At 43.3% G+C, this 25,793-nt stretch overlaps 1 protein-coding gene and 1 long non-coding RNA gene across 4 annotated transcripts in view; one reads left to right on the forward strand and one right to left on the reverse strand.

Moving 5' to 3' along the window:
* DCC (DCC netrin 1 receptor) overlaps positions 1-25,793 on the reverse strand; it is a gene marked incomplete at its 5' end in the record, with an annotated part of 945,448 nt that overhangs the window by 406,210 nt on the left and 513,445 nt on the right. The window lies entirely within an intron of this gene.
* Positions 1,455-9,495, forward strand: LOC310689100. Its single transcript, XR_014517318.1, has 3 exons — positions 1,455-1,658; positions 2,377-2,615; positions 8,832-9,495. It is a non-coding gene; the product is annotated as an uncharacterized lncRNA (long non-coding RNA).

Genomic DNA, 25,793 nt, shown 5'->3' on the forward strand with positions numbered 1-25,793 from the left:
ACCAAGAATAGCCATTTTTATTGCATGGCTTCCTCTTTTCAGTTTTCTTCTTTCCAAGATCCTAAGGCGATAACTCCAAAACAGAGCAAGACAGTCTCCTTTTCCTACTCTGCTGCCAAATATCAATTCACTAGTTCATCATCCTGCATTAAATTATCGAGCATTTCCCATCTAAACCAACAGTGACAGCTTAGATCACATGTCACAACCTATTGCTGTACCTGCTCTGAAATATAAGCTTTGCAGAGAATGCCCAGGTGATCCAATTGGCAGAGACAAGGATCCCCTGCAGAGAAAGTCTGCCACCTTCTCTGTTTCTGATCTTCTTATGCAGCCACAAGTCAACAGGCTGTGAGACAGAGCACAGCAGCCATCTCTAGCAGGAGATGCTTAGTATTTATGGAGCCACAGTGCTACCAGGCAAAGGCACCCATGCGTAATGGGCCTGGAACTAGGCATATGAGAAGAAACATGAATACCTAATGTGGATTTTGAAACAAAACACCACAAACTTCAGGCAGGGTTTTTGGAAATGACTGCTTTTAAGGAAAGGTCTTTTAATAGTGCTGCATTGTTTTTAGTAGAATAGTCTGAAGATGAGGACTGGGGAAGGCATTCCATGGCAGATCACCTTCTCTCCGATGGAGAGCTGGAGGGCGAAGAGTCACAGCAGCAAGAATGTTGATTGATTGCACAAAACTGGAAGACTGGAGAAATACCCACTAAAGAACAATGGCAAGAGAAGTTGATGAGCTATGCAGAACTGGCAAAAATCACAGACAGACTAAGAGAAAAAGATGAAAGCGACTTTGAAAAAGAATGGGAACCATTTATATAATAATGATAATGATAATGATAATGATAATGATAATGATAATGATAATTTATTATTTGTACCCCAGCCACTCTGGGTGGCTTCCAACAAAGACCAAAAATACACTAAATACTTGCAGAAACAAAGAAAGTTGATAGACTTGATGGCAGGATTTAAATAAACATCCACACTATTAGTATTAGAAAATGTTTAGAAGACAGAGAAATATTATGGTGTATTTACTTTTACTTTTATGTTTTTATGTTTGAATTTATGTTATTAACAGCTTTTTCAGTTAGGAGGTAGCAAAGTGGGCGAAAAGAGAAACAAACCAGAAGCGGAAGTTGGGGGAAGCCCTGGAGCGGAAGGAGGGAGGAATACATTGTGAATGTTAAGAAATTGAGATGTATGTAATGAATGAAAAAGAAAAATGAATTATATATATATATATATATATATATATATATATATATATATATATGACTTGGGAATGCATTCCATGGCAGATCAGCTTCTCTCCGATGGAGAGTTGGAGGGGGAAGAGTCGCCCATTTTGTCCACAAAGAGAGAGACAGGAGCTGAACAGCTTAGGGGAGGAGTTACCCAGTTATGAGATAATGACAACGGAGCCAGAAGAGAGCTAGTTGAGACATCACTTGAGAAGGTGGGGGACCCCCTCTCACCACGGACTCAGAGGTCCAAACATATCAGAGAGCAAAGGAGTCAGAGGGAGGGAGGGACTTCCTGTTGGCGCCCAAAATGCTGCAGTAGTTGGAAGGAATATTAGATTAGCCAACTGCCCTCCTTGCGTAGAGCTGTGTATTTGTGCTCACAACATGTAAAGGTAAAGGGTAAAGGGACCCCTGACCATTAGGTCCAGTCGTGGCTGACTCTGGGGTTGCGGCGCTCATCTCGCTTTATTGGCCAAGGGAGCTGGCGTACAGCTTCTGGGTCATGTGGCCAGCATGACTAAGCCGCTTCTGGCGAACCAGAGCAGCACACAGAAATGCCATTTACCTTCCCACCAGAGCGGTACCCATTTATCTACTTGCACTTTGACAGGCTTTCGAACTGCTAGGTTGGCAGGAGCAGGGACCGAGCAATGGGAGCTCACCCCTTTGCGGAGATTCGAACTGCTGACCTTCTGATTGGCAAGTCCTAGGCTCTGTGGTTTAACCCACAGCGCCACGAGCGACGCTGTAATAAAAGGACTATAAATCTATCAGCTGCTCATTAATTCTTATCTGTTGAAGTTACCGAAGGGAGGGAAGGACTCTCCATGCCTGACGGAAGATTTATTTACTAGATTTTAAATATTAGGTTTCTTTATTGTAATGAGCTTTAAAATATTATCTTATATATGGTTTTAGTTTTGGGTGTTTTATCTGTGTTTGTTTTAATTTTTTGCGAGCCACCTCGAGTCCCAGATCTGGGGGGGAAAGGCACAATATAAATAAATAAGCATAGATGTTCAAGCTGATCTGGCATCACTTCATTTAGATTTCTCCCCCTTCCCTGATATATTACACAGACAACCTCTTCTTTTTCCCTTGGATGTGCAGAAAGACATTCCCACTGATCTTTAATTTCAAATGATGTGTAGAAGTGTTTAAGAGGGATACTTTGCTAAGAAGCCATTCAAGACTTAGCAGTCACTGGAGAACATTCAGGATTACAAGGCTTTTTTGGCCCACTGAACACAAAGAAGAAACAATTATTCCTTTCTAGGCCTTCAGACACAATACATTTTCAGCCAATCTGCTTCAAAGGAGAGCGCCCGCCGAACGACAAAGCCAAGCAGGTAAACTACAGTGTGGCTTTGTGTCCTCTTGCAGCTGCCAAGATTAGAAGCAATTTTGTTCAAAAATAATAATGTGGCTTGCTGCCTCAGGGACATTTTGTTAGAACTTTGCTACAAAGCTTGATGCTGTTATTGTTTGTTGCCATCATGCTGTTCATGGGTATGTGATATTTATGATTATGATTTAAAAAAAAAAATCACTGTTGGCATCTACTGTAACACTTAAACAGCAATAAAACCATTACCTTATAGAACTGTGTTCATCAACCTAGTGCCTTCCAGACAACTCCCATTAACTTCAGCCAGTATGGGAAGGGGCTGGGCTGGGGTACCAGCTACAGATGGGGAAGAAATTTAATTCAGTTTGCATTTAAAGGTGAACCTAACTAATTTGCACGTCCCCATACAAAATGAAGCAAAGCCGTCCTTTGAATTTCACATGTCTCCGAATGTGGCAATGCAGTTCTCCTGCCAGAAAAAGTTATTTCTAAAATAGCATGCAGAAATGCATTACATCAGGGAACATTACTTTGCAAAAAAAAGAAGAAGTCTACATTAGGCAAATTTTTATACAAAGAAGTCACACTAAAATCCTAACTGAGCTGAAGCTAAGATTGGAAAAATGGGAGAAACTGAAAGTGACAGATTCATCCATTCCTAGCACCAATGAATACTGTTTCATAATAATGTAAGTCTTGTTCCTTGGCACTTTTTAATCTGCTTTGCTGGCACAGATGAACGTGAAACAACTTGAAGAAGAAGAGGTAATGAAAGGTAAAAGATTGTAGTTTGGAATTGGTGTTCTTTCACTGGAGAGAGAGAGAAAAAGATTCAGAAAGCTCCTTCAAATGCCCTAGTCATGACAGCACTGCTCTCAGGTGGTTAAAGGGAAATGTTGGTGCCTTTGTGGCATCGGCCATTATACCACCTCAGTGTTGGGATACTGCCAGGGAGACAAAGGCCATGTCCTCTGTGGTCGATCATCAGTCTCCTGTGGGAACAGCATCGGTCAATTAGCGACACGAGCCTCAGACACATTCCAGGACTCATGTACGCCCTTTTCGCAGAGTTTCCACAATGGAAGATTCACCCAGGAGGGCATATTTTACAGCTTTATTCAACGTTGGTCAGAACAAAGGAAAAACATGACTGCTTGCTTCAATGTTGAGGAAACAGCCAGAAAACAAAAGCTATATACAAAACGGAAACTCCCTGTGAGCAGGAAGTACGCAGGCTTGTGACACACAACAGCCTGCTCCTTTTTTAAGGAGGAACGGAAATATCCTAACACTCAGACCTATTTGCATGTCCAGCAACCAACATAAATCATGCCAAGAAGAGGCAGCAAAGATGAACCTCTTATGTAGACAGTTCCATGCACATCCCTGGTATTTGACACAACAGATTCCACAAACATTTCGCAGTGCACCTTGAACTGGTTTGGAATAAGTCAGGCTCTTTCCTTCCGAAGTAGGAAATGTATTGTCCTTCTCCAAACCTATCCAAGTCCATTCATCCTCTGACACGAGCCTATTTCTCCATCTATTCCAATCTCCCTGCTACTTGCTGGAGGTTAGCCTTTCCCTCTTCCCACCTCCATAGAGCTCTGCAATGAAAGCCAGAGGCCAGAAATATTGAGATATACATTTCGTTTCCCCAGCATTCCATAATAGCTATAACTGTAGCACTAAGTTTCTCCTTTTCCCCATTGACAGAGTCAGAGGAACCTCAATAATGGGAACGATGGCTTCTTCTATGAGAACATAACAAAACAGGAAGCTGTCATAGGATGAGACAGGATATTGGTCCATTTAGATCAGTATTGTTCACATTGAGTGGCAGTGACTCATCAGGGTTTCAGGCAGGGGTCTCTCCCAGTCCTGCCTGGAGATTTTGAAGATTGAATCTGGAGCATTCTGCATGCAAAGAAGATGCTCAAACTGCTGAGCTACAGGCCTTCTACAACTTGGGATGTTTAGAACAACTGATTGGTTCAAAATCGGGAAAGGAGTACGACAAGGCTGTATATTGTTTCCCTGCTTATTTAACTTATATGCAGAATTCATCATGCGAAAGGCTGGGCTGGATGAATCCCTAGCCAGAATTAAGATTGCTGAAAGAAATATCAACAATCTCAGATATGCAGATGACACAACCTTGATGGCAGAAAGTGAGGAGGAATTAAAGAACCTTTTAATGAGGGTGAAAGAGGAGAGCGCAAAATATGGTCTGAAGCTCAACATCAAAAAAACGAAGATCATGGCCACTGGTCCCATCACCTCCTGGCAAATAGAAGGGGAAGAAATGGAGGCAGTGAGAGATTTTACTTTCTTGGGCTCCATGATCACTGCAGATGGTGACAGCAGCCACGAAATTAAATGACGCCTGCTTCTTGGGAGAAAAGCAATGACAAACCTAGACAGCATCTTAAAAAGTAGAGACATCACCTTGCCAACAAAGGTCCGTATAGTAAAAGATCTGGTTTTCCCAGTAGTGATGTATGGAATTGAAAGCTGGACCATAAAGAAGGCTGATCGCCAAAGAATTGATGCTTTTGAATTATGGTGCTGGAGGAGACTCTTGAGAGTCCCGTGGACTGCAAGAAGATCAAACCTATCCATTCTGAAGGAAATCAGCCCTGAGTGCTCACTGGGAGGACAGATCGTGAAGCTGAGGCTCCAATACTTTGGCCACCTCATGAAAAGAGAAGACTCCCTGGAAAAGACCCTGATGTTGGGGAAGATGGAGGGCACAAGGAGAAGGGGACGACAGAGGACGAGATGGTTGGATAGTGTTCACGAAGCTACCAACATGAGTTTGACCAAACTGCGGGAGGCAGTGAAACACAGGAGTGCCTTGAGTGCTCTGGTCCATGGGGTCATGAAGAGTCAGACACAACTAAATGACTAAACAACAACAACAACAAGCACTTAAAAGATTTTGGTGCCTCCATATACATTTAAATCAAAATATAAACAATAATACACCATAAAATAAAGTCTAAACACCGTAAAATAAAGTCTAAACAACAACAACAAATGCTTAGAAGGTTGTAATGGTGGGGCTTGCAAAGGCCAGAGCGTGGCTTAAATTTCAGGTGTTTCCTCACGTATGCACGTTTAATTTGTGTGCAACCACATTTATGTGTTGCACTCGGAAATAATTAAATAAATTGATTCAATCTGCAAAAAGGCACGGAAATAGCAAAAATGGCCCCCAAAAAGCAGGAAACTGCAAAAATTGCATGAAAACAGCCTGAAAACAACTGGCAATCCTAGCTGCCTTTGCAACTGCAACTCCATGAGCCTTTGAGCTAACCTTTGAGGCCTGTGAAGAGTGTGAGAAAGGAAGTTTGGAGGGTTTTTCAAGAGGGTTTTTAGAGGTTTAGAAGTTATTTACAGGCTTTTTAGATGGTGTTCCCCAGTCTACGGGTTTTCATATATACGCACCGTACCCAGGAATGTAAGTGAGGAGACGCCTGTATTTCAGATTACATATGCTTGTTATAGCTAAAGAAACAAGCCCTTGATAAGTTTAATTAGCCCTAAGTACCTTCATGGACTTAAAGTTCCGTTTAACATTGTAAGTTTTGTTTTGATTCTGTAAAGGTCTAATTTGCCAATGGTAGGAAAACAACTTGATATCTCAAAACAAAGTGTGACATCACAAACTGAAATGCAATGTCAAAACAAAAGAAAACACAATGCCAAGTAGAGCATTGTGAAACCAAAATACAGGGAACAAGACATGTTATTTGGGGATATGTCATTTGTAAAACTGGTTGTTAAGATAGCTAATAGTGTGTGAAGACTTTTGTAGGCAGAATAATTAATTAAACTCTGCTAGTCTGCTGAATTATTTCCTTCTCATTTCCCCATCCCTTTTGTTGTGGCATTTTGAACATATGAGCCTGTGAGATCCAGCATCCTGTCTCACAGTGGCCAACTAGATGCCTGTGGGGAGTGCAAGTTGGACCTGAGCACAAGAACACTTCCCCCACTTTTTGATGTTACTGCCAACTCATAAAATCGTAGAATTGTAAGGTTGGAAGGGAGCCCAATATCCCCAATGGCAATGCAGGAACCACAGAGAATCCCTCTGCTTAAAAAACTCCAACGAGGGAGACCCAACCACCTTCCGAGGGAATCTGTTCCACTGTCTTACAGCTCTTACCATCAAAAAGTTCTCATAGAATCATAGAATCATAGAGTTGGAAGAGACCACAAGGGCCATCGAGTCCAACCCCCTGCCAAGCAGGAAACACCATCAGAGCACTCCTGACATATGGTTGTCAAGCCTCTGCTTAAAGACCTCCAAAGAAGGAGACTCCACCACACTCCTTGGCAGCAAATTCCACTGTCAAACAGCTCTTACTGTCAGGAAGTTCTTCCTAATGTTTAGGTGGAATCTTCTTTCTTGTAGTTTGGATCCATTGCTCCGTGTCCGCTTGTCTGGAGCAGCAGAAAACAACCTTTCTCCCTCCTCTATGTGACATCCTTTTATATATTTGAACATGGCTATCATATCACCCCTTAACCTCCTCTTCTCCAGGCTAAACATGCCCAGCTCCCTTAGCCGTTCCTCATAAGGCATCGTTTCCAGGCCTTTGACCATTTTGGTTGCCCTCCTCTGGACACGTTCCAGTTTGTCAGTGTCCTTCTTGAATTGTGGTGCCCAGAACTGGACACAGTACTCCAGGTGAGGTCTGACCAGAGCAGAATACAGTGGCACTATTACTTCCCTTGATCTAGATGCTATGCTCCTATTGATGCAGCCCAGAATTGCATTGGCTTTTTTAGCTGCCGCGTCACACGGCATGTCCTTTCTCGTAATTTGAATCCATTGGTTTGGGTCCCACCCTCTGAGGAGCAGAATACAAGCTTGCTCCATCTTCCATGCGACAGGCCTTGAGATATCTGAAGATGACTATCATACCACCTCTTCTCTTCTCCAGGCTAAACACACCAAACTCCTTCAACTGTTCTTCATAAGACTTTGTTTCCAGACCCTTGATCATCTTGCTTGCCCTCCTCTGCCCACTTTCCAGCTTGTCAATCTCCTTTATTTGTGGTGCCCAGAGCTTGACACAGGACGGCAGGTGCTGGGTTTGACCAAACCAGAATAGAGTGGTTTAACTATGTGTTGTGGGAAGCAGTGGCGTAGCGTGGGTTGTCAGCACCCGGGGCAAGGCAAGTAATTTGCGCCCCCTAACCTGTGGATTTGCGCCCCCTAACCCTAACCCCCAGAAGTTGCGCCCGGTGCGCCTGGCCCCCCCTGCACCCCCCACGCTACGCCACTGGTGGGAAGAGAGTACTTGTTTTAGACTTGTACTGAATCTTCCAACATTCAGCTTCACTGAATTTCCACGAATTCTAGTATTATGAGAAAGGGAGAAAAATATTCCTCTAGCCGCTTTCTTCTTGCCATGCATAATTTTATCAATTTCTATCATATCACCTCTTACTTGCCTTTTCTCTAAACAATACTGTTCCAAACACTGCAACCTTTCTTCATAGAGTAAAATGAGAACTGAAGAATATTAAAGAGAATAGTACTAGGTGTACTATTGCATGCTTATTTAAATTTTCTTACATTTTGCAATTGTCAGTTAATGATCTTGCAATGTTGCCATCTTTTATTATTGCATTATTTACAACTACACTCAAACCAGTTATAAAACTGCCCAAAATTTTAACTTTTGAGAATTTTAGGAATGCCTCTATCTCAGTTTGAGTTTCATATGTACCATTTGGTTTATCTGCAAGTGCTCCCTCAACAGCTGCTGCGTTATTGAATATTTCGTACAGAAAGACTGAGGTGGTTTTTGTTTTTTAATGCTTTTTCCTGATGCCTTTCCTCATGCCTTATTGATTCTTTATTTTATAGTGCCTTTGTTCCTAATCAAACTTTTTTCTTTTTAATTAAATAATGTTATTAAACATTTTAAAAATTGTGTAACAGCAATAACAAACAAAAAGGATAAACTAAGAGAAAACCAGATTTTCCCTTCCCACAGTTCACAATAAATAGGGGGGGAGGGAACCATCACAAACTTACATAACTATGTACAAAATCATACAGACAATTAGAGTAAGTTGTCAGTAAGTGAAAAATAGGTGCTTAGAGAAGTGAAAATACATTGTCTCGGAGTTCAACACAGCAGCACTGCTTTTTTTATGGTCTGCTTCTCTTTCCCTTCCTTTTATGTGCATAAAGATATCAAAGAGCAAACAAAAATCAGTTAGTATGTCCAAAGGTGAGAATACGCTAAAGGTGGTAAGCAACTGTTTTCCATTACATTAGCAAAGTTAATAAACGGGAACCTATTCAAACAAATGATGTGATCCTCATTTCCCTTCCTGGGTTGTGGATGAGCTATGGGCAATAAACCAGATTCAGATATTTTTTAATGTCTACTGCAAATGTCTTTAAATTCCTAGGAGTTTATCTCAGTGAAGACCTTACTTGGAAAATCAGTACAACCCAGGTGGTTAAGAAAGCCCAACAGAGACTCTATCTCCTCAGAGTATTGCAAAAGAACAATGCCAGTCAACATTTGATGATCTCCTTCTACCGGTCCACAATAGAAAGTGTCCTTTCATACGGCACCACGGTGTGGTACGCTGATTTGACATCAACTGATAGGAAGTACCTACAGAGGGTGGTGAATACAGCACAAGATATTATGGGCTGTCCCGTGAATCCACTGGATGAAATAGCGGAAGAACGTTGCCTCAGGAGAGTGAGGAAAATTCTCTGGAATGATTCACACTCTGGCCAGCACTTTCTTGATCTCCTGCCCTCAGGCATGATTAGTCACACCAACATGGTAAAGAACTGCTTCTATCTGTGGGCTGTTAGGCTGCTGAATGAATAGATAACAACAAGGCAACTGACTTTCAGGTTTGGTGTGTAGTGTGTCAGTAAACGAGGGGAATTAGGACTAAGAGAGCTGAGTGGGGAGTGCTCGTGTAATCGCACTGTATACAAGTTGCACAAGCGACAATAAAGTATTTCAATTCAAAGGAAGGAGGGAGGGCATGAGTCCAAGGTTTGTGCCTGCTTCTTTATGTAATGCTAAACCATGGTTTAGCATTCCAACTGACTAGAGTGGAGATCCATTCATCCAAGGCCTTTTGGTGGTGCAGCAGAACTTGCCCTCCCGCTCTTCTCCTCAAGTGGCCCTTACATCTGTTCTGGAGGTTCTCACAACTCTCCAGCACAGATTTGGGGAAGGTGCATGTGAGGAAAGCTGCTTTGTGGTTATTTTCTTAATTGAAAAGGCAGTGCACGGACACCTTAAATAAATGTGAATTTCTGAAACCTGGACTAGTTTGTGTCACATGGTGGCATGGAAACAGGAGTTTAAGCCCTTTTGTCTTAGGCTTGACCTGTTTATTTCCTCACCCAAAAGTGTCTTGAGATACAGTGGTCCCTTGGTTCTCAAACTTAATCCGTTCTAGAAGTCTGTTCCAAAACCAAAGCGTTCCAAAACCACGGCTCACTTTCCCATAGAAAGTAATATAAAACGGATTAATCCGTTCCAGCCTTTTAAAAACAACCCCTAAAACAGCAATTCAACATGGATTTTACTATCTAACGAGACCACTGATCCATAAAATGAAAACAATAAACCGCGTACAGTGGTACCTCGGGTTACATACACTTCAGGTTACATACACTTCAGGTTACAGACTCCGCTAACCCAGAAATAGTGCTTCAGGTTAGGAAATTTGCTTCAGGATGAGAACAGAAATCGTGCTGCAGCAGCGGGAGGCCCCATTAGCTAAAGTGGTGCTTCAGGTTAAGAACAGTTTCAGGTTAAGAACGGACCTCTGGGAGGAATTAAATACTTAACCCGAGGTACCACTGTACTGCAGTCACATAGTCAATCAATCAGTAGCTGAACTGGGTTCCACACAGTCACAAAAACAAAACAAAAACGCAAAATAAATAGCAAAAAGAGACAGAACTCAGTGTAACACTCAAAATGGGGCACATTCAGCTTCCGAAAAAGGTACACTTCCTTCTGGTTTTGCAGTGTTTGGGTTCCAAGCTGTTTGAGTACCAAGGTATTTGAGAACCAAGGTACCACTGTAGTGCCATGAAAAAGTCTTGCATCAAAAAGAAGGTCACACAAGGGACACGTATCTAATGAAGTCTCCCTTAGTCGCATTTGTGTTGGGGAGTTTTGTTTGCAAAGTGAAAACAGTCCGTTCATAACATAGCTATATTAGACCCTCCATTCTCAAACGCCTTTTTTTTTTAAGTGGGAGATTTAATTTGAGCAATTCATTTCTTCTCCCTTTAAATGCTACTTCCCACCACCCCTCCATTTACATCCCCATCTCCCATTGCTCTTCCTTCTGCTGTCGGAATGCATTCAGAGAGGGCATTGAGGAGTGTCTATTATAAAACCAATAAGAAGAGAGGAGACCTTATCTGTGCAATTAATCTTTATAGCTATCTGCGGCATTCAATCTCACCTGGCAGTTTTTCTGTTATTTTAAAACTTTAATGTTACCAAGTTAAAAAATAAATAAATCACAAAATAATTGCATTTGCTTCTTAGGATTATTTTTATGTTTTAATTTCTGCTCTTACAGCTTTGGTTGTAGGGAAAACCTCTGTTGCGGTGCATTAACCGCACTGTGCTGTCTCGAAAGAAGCTCGCACCAAGGAGGTAAATAAGAAGACACAAAGGAAGACCTCATAGTGATGTTCAGGGAAAGGCCAGAAACATGAATGTTTGATGGACTGCTGTTCTCAGATACTCTGCAGAAAGGACAGCAATCATTTTAAGGAGGAGGTGTGCCTGAAAGGACAGAGGGATGGTGCTGCGAAACAAACTGGTGCATCCATAAATTCATAAAACAAGCACTAGGTGCTGTGATTCAAACGGGGGTTTCAATAACTATGGGCGGAACCTAGGTATAGGCAAACATGTCAATTTATGCACCTCAAAGAAGACACACCAGTAGGTCATGGAGGTGCGTGATCTTCGAAAATGCAAATCTTATCTGGGGCTACAGGGATAAGTAAACTTCAATTGCTTATTCAGGCTATGTATGGAGCTCTTGAACCAATATCAACACACATTTGGGGGTAAACAAATGCAGAAGTCTCCCTGCAGCTAATGAAAGCCAATTGGGTAGGGAGCTCCTTGCCACCTTTGAGATGGTCCTCTCCTTCCTCCTCTCCCCATCTGCTTTCTTCAGCCATCTTTTCTAGGAAAGTTTTATGAAGTGGCTCACAAGGTCCAGCTGTTGCCTTTGGGTACTGAGGAAGCTCTTAGGAAGGGCTCTAGCTCAGTGGTAGAGCTGGGATGTGGTGGACTCTCCTTTCTTGGAGATGTTTAAGTAGAGGTTAAGTAGAGCTTTCATTCAGATTCTTGTATTGCAGAGGTTGGACTAGATGACCCTCAGGGTCCCTTCCAACTCTACGATTCTATGATTCTGTGATTCACATCTAGTTCAATGATGCTTGGGTGTGCATCATTGGCCCAGTATACCTGAAGGAGCGTCTCCACCCCCCATGGTTTTGCCCGGACACTGAGGTCCAGTGCTGAGGGCCTTCTGGAGGTTCCCTCACTATGAGAAGTGAAGTTACAGGGAACCAGGCGGAGGGTCTTCTTGGTAGTGGCGCCCGCCCTGTGGAACGCCCTCCTACCAGATGTCAAGGAAATAAACAACTATCTGACTTTTAGAAGACATCTGAAGGCAGCCCTGTTTAGGGAAGCTTTTAGTATTTGATGAATTATTGTATTTTAATATTTTACTGGAAGCTGCCCAGAGTAGCTGGGGAAACCCAGCCAGATGGGCAGGGTATAAATAAATTATTTTTATTTTTATTTTTATATTTATATTTTCTGGCTGGTGCATGTGGTCTGTGACCTAGAAAGGAATCTGCAATGAAAGCTACCCTGCCTTACCGGCACATTTTTCTTTTCATTTTGCTGGTAAATAAGAAAGGATTGTCGTCTGATTGTTTTAACGTTTACATATCATCTTAAAGAGAACCTATTTGAAATTGTAACTTGGCATTTGTGGAAAACAGTGAAAATACATTCCTTTATTTTTAAAGCCATTGACTCAAACAGGTGGATTTGGTCCTGGAGATATAAAATGAAAAACTAATAGACAAATGAAAAAGAATGGGAGAAGGCTCCAGTAATAACCCAGAGTCTGGGTCAATTGATATTACCACACTTGTATTCACAAATATACCTGTGCTTTAAGGATTTTACAATCCAGAAAATAAATAAAGACCAGACCAAGAGAGCATGGAAGTCTGCTGCTGGCCTTGATGACATGAATCATTTATCAGCATTTTAGGGGGACTTGAGGGGTCTTACGGAATCAATGATGGGGATTTTCCTCGCTTTATTGTGCTTCGTTTTTTAATAGTTGAAATAAAATAGCTAGCAGCTTTGAAATAAAAGAGCAGGCTGATTTTATCGAGCAGTTTACAAAAGAGAAAGAGGGATGGGAGAAGCCCTGCTCCTCTTCACCCTCCTCCTTAAAAAGTCCCATTTTGGGGGGCTGAATTGTGGTTCCTGAAACTGCCCACCAGCATTGGCGTAGCGTGGGGGGTGCCAAGGGTGCCGGCCGCACCGGGCGCAACATCTGGGGGGGCGCGAGTCCAGAGGGAAGGGACAAGTTCCTTCCTCTGCTGGGCTCCCCGCAGCCACCGCCAGCCTTGCGCCCTAGCGCGCGCGCCCCCCGCCGCCGCTGCGGCTGCGCTCCACTCACTGCTCGCAGGAGGAGCAGCCGCTGCAGCAGCGCCGACGCCGCCACCGACGCCTGGCCGGCACGGGCAGCCTCCGCACCCCGACGCGCCACCGGGCCTCGCCGCGCCCTGCGCTCCCCAAAAACCTCCGAGAGGAAGCCGGTGGGCGGGCGAGGCCCAGCTAAGCCTCTCGCCAGCGGGTTAAGAGGCTTTCGGTTTCGTCAGCAAGTTTGGCGGCTTGCTCACGAGTAAATGAGTGGTGGATCATCCCCCTAAGGCTGTGTGTGTGTGTGCTAAAGAAAGGCTTCCGGTTTAAGTTCTTTGTTACGCTGAATGTTTATCTTTTAAAGATACATAGTAATAATAAAAATAAATGAGAAAAACGAAAGGCGTTGGATTTTGCTGTGCATGGTGCCCTTTGGGAACTGGCAAGGTGGGTTTTGAAGCTACTGCTGCAGAGTGGCGTAGCGTGGGGGGTGCAGGGGGGCCCGGTCGCACCGGCCACACTGGCCGCAACATCTGGGGGTTAGGGTTAGGGGCGCAAATCCACTGGTTAGGGGGCGCAAATTACTTGCCTTGCCCCGGGTGCTGACAACCCACGCTACGCCACTGCCCACCAGAACAGGTGCCCCAAATTCACCATTTGCAAATGGGGTGGTAAATAGGGAACAATTGTTTCAGCACAGGCCTAAAGCATTCACAGACGCAAGGATTTGTAATTTTATTATTTTTTTATGCCGCTCACCACAGTAATACTTTTCTTTTAGCATTGGCAATATTCTCGTGTTTTTTTAATTGCCCATAAAAAAATAACATCAGAACAAACGCTCAATAAAGATTGGACATCATATAACCTCTCTGCAAGCTTTGTGCAAATAAATAAGGGATTCATGCTCAATAAACAGGTTGTGTGTGGGAGCTCTGAGATGGTAAACCAGTGTCTCAGTTCTATTACCTTAGACTGCAGGTAGTGACATAAAAGGTTCAATAGTCCCACAAACAAACAAACAAACAAACAAACAAACCACTCCATTTGTAAGACTAGCAAGTCAGTGAGGAGGATTTCCAGCCTAGGAGGTGTTTTGTTTGTTTTTTAAGTTATTAATGTTGTCATTGTTATCATTCTTTTATTATTAATCATAATCTCCATCACCTACTATACAATAACCCAGCGCTTTTTTCGGGGGAGGATGCAGGGGTACGTATACCCCTAAACATTTTGTGAATCTTTGTACTTTTGTCCATTTACAGTGGTACCTTGGGTTAAGTACTTAATTTGTTCCGGAGGTCTGTACTTAACCTGAAACTGTTTTTAACCTGAAGCACCACTTTAGCTAATGGAGCCTCCCGCTGCCACCACGCCGCCGGAGCACAATTTCTGTTCTCATCCTGAAGCAAAGTTCTTAACCTGAAGCACTATTTCTGGGTTAGCGGAGTCTGTAACTTGAAGCGTATGTAACCTGAAGAGTATGTAACCCAAGGTTACATACACTGTATTGTATTTATTTTTTCTGATTTGAACTATAAAATGGTGATTTTCTTGAGTCAAAATGAGAGTACCCCTAAACATTTTTTTTTTGGGGGGGGGGAGTACTGCAATCATCTCAAGGCAATGTACAATAAAAAAAAGTTTAAAGCATAAACACCAGCAGGTGCACTGAAAATCCTACTAAACAGACACTTGTGGCAAAGCACCATCTACCCAAATTCACACAGAGACGTCTTCCAAAAACTCATCTCAAACCCGAACACTGTGTTAATGGAAGACAATCTTACTTGGCTAAGAGTGATAGCCAAAGAAGTAGAGGGACTCATATATTAGTAGCAACTCATTGAACTTGGTCGGGCAGCACATTGACACACAGTGCCAACTTGTAAGCAGGGTGTTATATTCTTTTTCCTGGTACCTTGGGGTTTTTATTTCAGCTTTCTCTATGGAGGAGTAGTCCACCATATGACCAGCAACCAAAATTTGAAGTAGTACAGTTCAGGCACATATTTATCACCACAGAGGGAACTAGACCAAAAGCCAGGAGATTTGGACCCTACCTCCAGGATAGCTCCAAAGTCCATGCTTCTGACTAACACTGTCTCCAGGAGTGCTTCCTATTAACTATACCAACACCAGCAGCCAGTCAATTAAAAAAAAATAAAATTAAACTCTGGATTGGTTGAGTTGCCGGGATCAAAAGATGACAAAGGTCAGAACTCGGGGAGATTAAAGGAAGAAAATGATTTTATTTTATCACTGCAGCGACTTAATCCCTTCCAGATGAATATGTGGACAATGATTGTTTTGTGAGATTTGTTTTTAGTTACACACACAAACACACACACACTTCCAGTGCAGAGATAAAAACATTCAGGGTCAGAGAAATTGTGGGGCTGAATTGCTTCTCAAATTCTCCAAGCAGAGATGCTATCCCAGACGAAGCACCTGTTTCTCATGCAGCCAGGTAAAACCAGAGAAGCCATACGGAGGACACACATGTCAGTTCTCTGCCAGCTTCCAAACCAACCTAGTTCTGTTCATTCATCTCTCACTGGGCTACAGATACTTAATAAGTGCTTGCAGTTCCCTCGCACGTATTGGAAGGCTGCATACGGATGCCTGCTTCAATGGTAACAAAACCCAACACATCACCCAACACATTCAAAATCTTCATGCTTCTGCCAAAAAAAGCAGCCTCTTCATGCTCGAGGGTCAAATCACTGTCTCCAAGTTAATTCAAGTTATTCGTCTTCTCCCCCACTCCTCCAGACCACTCACTAACTTCTGTTATTCAGTTTCTCAGCAAACAACTTGTCAGAAGAGTAGGAGGTCAAGAGTACCAGATGTCAAGGAGTGGTGAGCAATTCCATGTAGAGAATGTCTGACAAGCAGCAATGGTTGTATCCATCCATCTGGGGCACCCATCTTATTTATTATCAACTATACCTCTGAACTATGACTTGATGTAGTTTTGTTCCCACTTAGGCATAGGAACAAAGATACAGGATTATACTGAATCAGACCATAGGTGCATCTAGCCTGCACAGACTGGAATAACTCTCCAGGGTTTCAGGCTGGGTTCACTCCTACAGGGAGATGGTGGGGTCTAAACCTGGGACCTTCTGCATGCAAATACTCAATGTTCAAATGTTCCAGCATTGGGCAATGGCTTTCCCCCTGGACTGCAAGTTGTGAGGATCTGCACAGGTGGGTTGCCTCTGATGCAGTGGGACTGAACCTGGGAGTTATTTCCCCATTTTGCCAAATTGGTGGGAAGATTGCCAGTGTACTCAGTGTGAAACGGAGCCACTGTGTGTGATTCATAAGGGGTCTCTGTGGCGTTTGCCCTCCTAGGTGTGTGACATCATACTGGGTTCATAAGGAAAGGGTTAACTAATTGTAAAATGACTAATCAATGGGAACCCAAGAGGCAGAGTTAACTGTGTACAAGGTTAAGCACAGAGGGTTTTTTAAGGAGGAGTTAGAATTAGGGTGGTTGAGAAGACAGTCTGGAGTTAGAAGAGATAGAGAAGATAAGTCTGTGGGTTGGGCTAGTCTGGTGTGAGAGAGTGAGAGAATTTGTTAAGAGGAGTCAGTCAAACAGTTAAGATCTTCAGTCAGAAGGTATTAGAAAGGTATAGGCCGGTAACGAAACTAAAGTTAAGATACTGACAGGAATATTATCTGAGAAACCTTAAACTTGTTTTTTTTTTTTTTGTTCACTTTTAACAACTGTCTGGACTCAGTGTTTTACCAGAGAGTAACTGATTGGTGGCAGCAGAGAAGCGAGCCCAGTGGTGGCACAGGGATCAATAGACCGTTAAATGTCTGGGGCCCCTGTGTGATCACCACAGTCTCGTACTTCCGTCTTGTTGTACCTGCACTGCAGAGGGTTGGACTTAATGACTCTCAGGATCCTTTCCAACTCTACAGTTCTGTGATTCTATGAACATAGAGCCTCATCTATTCTTCAGGTTCTGCCTTTCTCTCTATGACAGAAGCAGCAGCTGAGCTGTTGACTGCCATCTCTTCAGATGGTGGCAAACTTTGGTTTAACAGGAAGACACGGAAACCATCTGCTGAATGATAATGGCAAGTCCTAGAAAGTGCACTGAGTTCACCTCCCTCTCATAATCCTCTTGGAGTACTCTGAGTGAGACCAGGAGTAGGAGGCATTTGAAGAAGAGGACTCTGAAGGGAAGGAAAGGGGAATGAGACAATGGAACAGAGCCTTTTTGATGACTCCCCACCACCACTTCCAGACCTGCCCCAAACTACTGAGGATGTGGGCATCCCAGAGATTGCCTCTTCCTCATCTGGTGAAGAGAGGATGCCATTAGGAACTGTAGTGGCCATTTCCCCATTGGAGGAAAGGGAGGTGAGTCTGGTATCACGAGAAAAGAGGAGACTCATCTCCTTCCTTAGGTAGCATGTGGACTTTCAAGCCAGGAATTCTGACACAGACAGGGATTCTTGTGAGTAGCTGTGCCATCTCTGCCTCTGTTTAAAATACACACACACTTGCAATGCATGGTGGCAGTCCAAGTATCACTTACATTTAAGAACATGCTCAAAGCCATGTGCATTCCTCTCAAGGACTCAAAAACGATCTTTGTTTAATATGTTTGGATTCCATTGCTGAGGAGCATGGCAGAGTGGGAATCTATGTAGTGCAGGCCTGGGCAACCTGTGGCCCTGCAAATGCTGTTAGACTCCAACTCCCATCACCCCTGATCTTTGGCTATGGTGGCTGAGGCTGATGGGAGTTGGAGTCCATCAGCGTCTGGCTGGCCACAATTTCCCCAGCCGGGATATACTGGCATATGGAAAGCACTTTGCATGATGAGATATTTCCCCGCTCTCTCCGGTTGCATCTTGATGAGGGCAACAACAACAAAATACAATCTAGCCGCCAGATTTTATGCCAGATTTTAATAAGATAACCTGCTCAAGAAAACACAGATGCCTCTTGGCTGCGAGGAGCTGATGAGGGAAACAGCCACAAAGACCAAGGCTTCTCATTTTGAAAATAAAACACAGGAGGCAGTGAAAAACGGCCAGAATTTTCTTCTCCCCCAGCTGATACATATCTTATTTATTCTCCCTTGTAATGTGTGAATGCTGTGCTGTGCCCTATTTTGTCTTCTGCCTCAATTAAAATGTAAATTTCTGCAGCCCATCTCTATAATTCCAAACAGCTCCGGGGATGGGAATTTAAACTGCTTTTAATAAAACCAACTACAGATGCTGCAATAAGATCCCTTTCAGGGTGTTTGAAATCTATATATTTTTTTAATGCCAGCCCACGTGAGACTTGGCGATGCTGCAGCTGGGAATATTTCCATAAAAGCGAAATGAGGAGTCACGATAAGCCCTGGTGCATGCCCAGGCGTGCATACACATTCCTGCTCCAACAATCATTTGTGGCCAAGGATGTTTCCCAGTGAAATAAGCACATTTCAGCATTGGCTCAAAGGCCACATTTGACACTCATTTTAGTTGGGATGATAATCTCTCCAGACTGCGGTAGAGAGGGTGGGGGGAAAGATTGCATTTCCCCTAACCTGTTCACCCACATCCTTCCTCATTTTTCAGACCTCCAACAAACATTGCTGGATATCAAAAAGTCTGAGTGGACCATTTGAATAAACCAGGGGTCGACAACCTTTCCCAGCCAATTGGTGCATTTGTAATGTTGAGAAAGTGCTGTGGGTGCCAGTCTCAAAACGGCTGCTAGTGGGGTACGGCATAATACAAAATGGCTGCCATGAGGACATGGCATGACAACATGACTTTCACATCTAAAAGGGCAGGGGAAGAGACTGAGCCACAAAGTTTTCCACACCAAGCTCCATCTTCCATCAGCCAACCCTCACCTGCCTACCTCCTTACTTGCGACTAGCCCAGGGGGTGGCACTGGCTGGCAACCTCCTCCCTTAGTGTCAGTGATGGCACTGTAGGACTGAGCAGTGATGAGGATGAAGACAAAGCTAGAATTATTTGGTTTGGCCTACATTGGCTCTACATTGGAAGCGGGTGGCACTGTGGGTTAAACCACAGAGCCTAGGACTTGCCGATCCGAAGGTTGATGGTTCGAATCCCCGCTATGGGGTGAGCTCCCGTTGCTCGGTCCCATCTCCTGCCAACCTAGCAGTTTGAAAGCACGTCAAAGTGCAAGTAGATAAATAGGTACCGCTCCGGCGGGAAGGTAAATGGCATTTACGTGTGCTGCTCTGGTTCACCAGAAGTGGCTTAGTCATGCTGGCCACATGACCCGGAAGCTGTACGCCGGCTCCCTCGGCCAATAAAGTGAGACGAGTACCGCAACCCCAGAGTCAGTCACAACTGGACCTAATGGTCAGGGGTCCCTTTATCTTTTTACATTGGCTCTGGCTCTGCCTACAGCTGGTCTCTCTCGTTTTTGCTCTACTACTCCAAATGGGCAACAGCCACCACTGCAGGTCAGAGGCTGAAATAAAGACGGAGGATTATTTTTGATAACTAAGGTGACACTATGTTTTTCATGAAATAAAAGAAAACTGGTTTTATCTAAATCAAGGTAGGTGGGACAGAAAAATCTGTGTTGCAAGCCTTCCAATTAAACTTAATAAACGTCAGTAGTACAGGATCAGATTCACTGGAGCACTTAATTAGGTGCTTAACTACAAGACTAAAGACATATACTTCATTACTTTACTGAATCTGGGCCAGGATTACAGGATAACACTTTCTGTAGTAAAAGTCTTGCTTAAAGTGAACAACTTATGACACTGGATGGAGCATTTGAGCTCATATGTTTTCTGGCTTAGGTCGGCCTCTCACTGAGTTTTTTAGGGGTCCCTATCTCACAGAGAGGGATGCGGGTGGTGCTGTGGGTCCTAGGACTTGCCAATCAGAAGGTCGGTGGTTCGAATCCGCGCAACAGGGTGAGCTCCCGTTGCTCAGTCCCTGCTCCTGCCAACCTAGCATTTGGAAATCACATCAAAGTGCAAGTAGATAAATAGGTACTGCTCCAGCGGGAAGGTAAACGGCGTTTCCGTGCACTGCTCTGATTCACCAGAAGCGGCTTAGTCATGCTGGCCACATGACCCAGAAGCTGTACGCTGGCTCCCTTGGCCAATAAAGCGAGATGAGCGCCACAACCCCAGAGTCATTCACGACTGGACCTAATGGTCAGGGGTCCCTTTACCTTTTACCTTTATCTCACGGAGCCACTTCCCCATCTTTAAAATTGAGATGGATATTGCTTGGTTGAAGGCCCTCCAGATGTTGTTGAATTCCAACTCCCATCAGCCCCAGCTAGCATGACCAGGAATGTTGGATGACAACACATGGAAGTCCCCGGTTACCCTCTCCCTGCCTACAGGTATATTCTGAGGGTATAGATCTTAGGATTGTAATGAGGTGTGTCCTAAAAGCTAGAAGGTTTAGGAAGTAGTGAAATATATAACTTCTGCAACCTGTAAAACTAAGATAAATGTATTAGAAAGTCAACAGGTGATAATGTGGGCTAGAAGCAATAACACTTTTTGGTCACATGAACACTATACACTCAAAGCGTGTTTAACACACATGTTATGTGCGGTATGTATGTAGGTGTCTGTGTGTGGATGGTGGAGTCAATGGAAGTTAAAGAGCTTGAATAACGGCATTCTTCAAAACTGAAAATTAAAATGCTATCTTTCAAAAATGGGAGTGGGGGCAGGAATCCAGAGCCTCAAATGGCTAATATTCTAAGTGTCAGCTGATGTACTCTAGATTTAAGGCAGTATTGGACTCAAGGGTTCCAAAATGATTTTCAAGCCAAATTTGAAAGTAATTGTGAATCTCCTAACCACAGTTCCATAGAACTTCAATGTGTCTTCTGAGAATTTGTTTAGAGCTTGATTCCACCTATGAGCACTGGAACTTTGAAAAATACTATGGCAATGACCAGACTTTCTACTGCAACAAATTTATTTCAGCATCTTCTTGGTTTTGCATGCAACTTTCTCTTAATGCAAATGCTTCCATTTCTCTCTTGCTGCCTTTCTGCTAGCCAGTGCCAAGAAGAAACAAAGGCCATGCCACATGCCAGCTCTGCCTGCCAAGTTGGGTAAGCTGATTTCTCATGAGGATTAAGGCTCTGCAATGCCAAAATAGAGCTCGCATCAAGGTGATGCTTTCAACACCACTCCCTAGGAATTAGTAGCTAATGCAGATCTTCTGGCACCATGTCTAGAATTTAATCTCCAATGGAGTATCAGCCATGGATTTGGAATGGGATGCTCATTTGCTTCGTGATTCTAGGAAAAAATAGAGTAATAAGCCATCTTACCCTTTCCCCATTTCTCAAAGAGATACAATTAATAACATAAGCAGGCTAGTGTTCACAGTGTAGATGGGACTCTCCAAATCTCTGCTCTATAATGCTCAACACAAATATTTTCTACTAAGCAAGGTTATTTCTTAATCCACATTTACTGGATGGAGCAGAAATTTGGGGGCACTCTGACTGCACTTAATAAGGAAAAGGGAGAGAGAGTTTAGAATAAAATACTTGTAGCCACTTTGGGCATCACTAAGAACATGTCTTGAGTTCTCATTCAGACTGAAATTGGTCATTTGAGAAGGAATCATAGCTCAGTAACAGAGCACATGCTTTTTTTGTAGAAAGCCAATCATTGGTGTCTCCAGTTAAAAGAGTATGGTAGCAAGTGATGGAAAAGACCTGTCTCTGAAACTGATGTCCAGTTTCAAGCTAGATCATGGTGTTTGACTCCAACTTCCATCAGCCCCAGCGATCATGGTCAGAACTGATGGGAGTTGTAATCCCAATAGCATCAGATAGACCATCCCATATGTACAAGGGCAAATAGTCTGTCCTGGTACAAGACAGTTTTCTAAGTTCCTAGGCATGCTTTTCCTGCTAACGGAAATCGATTCCTGCATTTCCAGTTACTGGACCCAAATTCTCGCAGCACAACAAAGATCCTGCTCAAAATCTGTTTGCAGGAGCGGAATGTTCTTAGCGCACTGAAACAAGCCTCCTGGTTATGCAACCATATTGCTTCCACACAAGCCCATTGTATTTGTAGCCAACCTGCAGTGCAGTGGTGAAAAGGAATGAAAAGCTTAAGGCACAATCCTATATACATCACATGTAGTTCTAACAATTTGCACAGAATTGATTTCCATGTGGATTTAAAAGATGACGGGGAACAGAATTTCAGAGGATTTGCTTTTCATTACAGTTGCTACAGATTGTTTTGCTGAAGGTTGAAATGCACATCCTCCAATAAGTACACCCATTTTGGGGGTTGGGACCTACTGGATAGGGCTTTGTCTTTCGTTTTTGTAAATAAACCAGAAATGCAGCAAACCTTTTTGTCTTCTGATGCAAAAATTGAATGTTCGCAGTTGTGAATAAGTGTCCCAAATAAAGAAGCAGATCTAAAAATAGCTACTGCAGATTGACACAAGCTGTTGAAAAGAAGAGAGAGAGGGAGGGAGGGAGGGAGGGAGGGAGGGAGGGAGGAGCACTAGTTAAAGCAGAGGAGGGCACAATAGCTAGCCAGTCCTTGCTTTGGATAGGATGAGCACTAGTTAGAAAAGATGGATGACCAAGAGTTGTCGATTTCCTAAAATGAGGGATACTATGATGAATACTAAGACAGTGGATCAAATCCTTGCACAGTGCTTCGTCTTTATATGAAGATAAATGCATAATAATGCTAACATCCAAAATAACATGAAAAGTAACAATCTGGAAAAAAAACTTCACAAAACCTTGCCGTATTAGCCTGAATATTAGCCACACCTTCCCCCAAATTCCAATTGTGAAAAGTTAAAGTGTGGCTTATATTCGCGACCTTACACCGCCAGCAAAGCGGTGTGGCTCCCCCCCCCCCCCCGGAGCAGCCCGGGAGTGTGGGGAAATGGCGCCCGTCCCATCCATGGCTCCCCAGCCTCCACCAAGCCGTCAAATTTTAAAGGTGGGGCTTATTTGCAGGTGCAGCTTATATTTGAGCCAATACGGTATATTGTGCTGGTTTTTATTGCTGAGGGCTCCTACACATGACCTGTTTATTGATTTGCTTTGCTTGAACAAAGCTTATGTGGACGTTAGATTATGTTCAGTCTTTATTATATATTCATTCTGATTTCCTCATGGGAAAGTTAGACATCAGTGAACATTCTTCCTGGATTCATCTTGATTTGCTTGCACAGCAGTTATATATCTTCCTGGTAATCATTTGTTTATCCTACTCTTTTCAGTGTTTTTTCCTGTCACTTCCCTAACAGCAAAAAGTCAATTCACTCTTTAAAAAACAAAGATATATTGCACTGGGCCAATAGAGCATTTTAATCCAGTTTAATTGTACAAATTTAAATTTCCGGAGTGTGCTTGAATCCCTCCTGCAAAATACTGACAGTCTGGAGGTGACCTGAGGTAGTAGGTAGCATAAAGATGTAACAACAACAACAACAACAACAACAACCTTCTGCACACATGTCCTGAATATCCAGTGTCATTTCTCAGTTACACAGAAATAGCAGGGATGGGTTCACAAAGCAGTTTCCACCTTCTGTTCTGTTATACTTGGATTTGAAGTGCCTCCCTTGCTATGTGTGATTTGGGCATGGTAAGAGGAAAGTGTATAGTTAAATAAGAAGAAGCCTTCATTTCCCCATTTCTTTTCAACTAAGAAATTCCAATATGCCTGCACTCTGCGAACACCTTCTCAGTATGCAAGCTGAATGGCCCCTGTCCATCTTATGTGATTATTTACATGTTATTGCTTTCTCAAATGGTCTTTTGAAATGCAGCAGTGTTCGGCAAATCAGTTTTGATCTATTCAGTGACACCTTCTGAGAAGCAAGGCAGTCTCTCCTGTCTTTACCAGAAATTTGATTGAGAAACACTTTTGCCTACTGCCTTGAACGGGCTGTGAAATGAGTTTTCAGCCCTACTCAATGCAGTGAACTGGGTGAACCCAAAATAAAAAGAAGTTTAAGAGAGAGAGAGGGAATGAAGACCTATTTGAAATGCAGATTTTTAAATTATTTGTTTGCTTCATCTAGTGAATTAATCAGGGATGCATATTAATGTTTGCTGGCCCATGTTCATATCAATTTATATTAGTTTATAAAATGAGGTATGACATGGAGAAAATGGATAAAGAAAAAGTTTTTCTCCATGTCTTGAACACTAGAACTTGTGGGATGTATCATCACTGAAGCAGTCAACCACAACATTTCCTGTTGCCTAGAGTGGACACACAAGGGGATGTTGCTCCAGACAGGGAGGACTTCCTGCCATACCTGCTCTGGAGCCCCCTCCCCCTGTGTGTGACCAGATAGATGGGTGTGACCCTAGCAGACCCTATAAAAGGGCTAGCCACACAGCCATCTTCCTCTTTGCCCTCTTTTGACTCTTGCTCTTCTGCCATCTTCCTCTCTTCTGGCTCTTAGCCAGCACAGGGTTCATCCTTCCAGAGGATGGAAACCACCAGGTAGAAAGTCTGAGGGCTAGCTCAGACTTCTTTTCTCTACAAACGTAACTGTAACTACAAGATAAAGCCTGCCTTCAGAACACCACTGTGAACTGAATGTAAGTAAACATTACTCTTACTTTGAAAAAAGATTGTCGTGTTATTATTTTTAAGAGGGAAATAAAATGGGAAACTTACCAGGAACTATCCAGACTGGACAAGTCAGACTGGATTGCTTAATTTAAACGATTCTAAACAATCATTCTAAAGAGTCCCATGGACTGCAAGAGGATCAAACCTATCCATTCTGAAGGAAATCAGCCCTGGGTGCTCACTGGAAGGACAGATCCTGAAGCTGAGGCTCCAATATTTTGGCCTCAACATTCCCACAGAACTCATGGTCATATAAGAAAGTCCTCCGTCATGCGGTACATAGTTAAACTATGGAACTCACTCCTACAGGAGGCAGTAATGTCCACCAACTTGGATGGCTTTAATAGAGGATTACACAAATTAATGGAGAAGGCGAGGCACAATATGTCTCTGAACACCAGTTCCAGGGAATCACAGGTGAGCAGAGTACTGTTGCACCCATGTCCTGCTTGCAGGTTTTCCATGGGTAACAGATTAATGGAAAAGGCTATCAATGGCTACTCGCCATAATGGCTATTCTCTGCCTCCACAGTTGGAGGCAGCGATGCTTCTGCAGGCCATTTACTGGAAACCACAGGACAGGAAAGTGCCCTCGTGCTCAGATTCTGCTTGGTGACTGTGGCGATCACACAGGGTCCTCGGACGTTTGACCGTCTATTGACCCTGTGCCACCACTGTGATTGCTTTCTTCGCTGCACCAACCCGTTTCTCCTCACGGGTGCACACGGAGACCAGACAGTTGTTAACATTAACAAATAATCAAGTTTATTTTTATAGGCATGAACAAGCTCATGGTTTCAGTTAATTTTTCTTGGCAGTTTCTTAATCTTA

This window comes from Podarcis liolepis, assembly GCF_965112155.1.
Source record: "Podarcis liolepis genome assembly, chromosome: 11".
In the NCBI taxonomy this organism is placed as follows: Eukaryota; Metazoa; Chordata; class Lepidosauria; order Squamata; family Lacertidae; genus Podarcis; species Podarcis liolepis.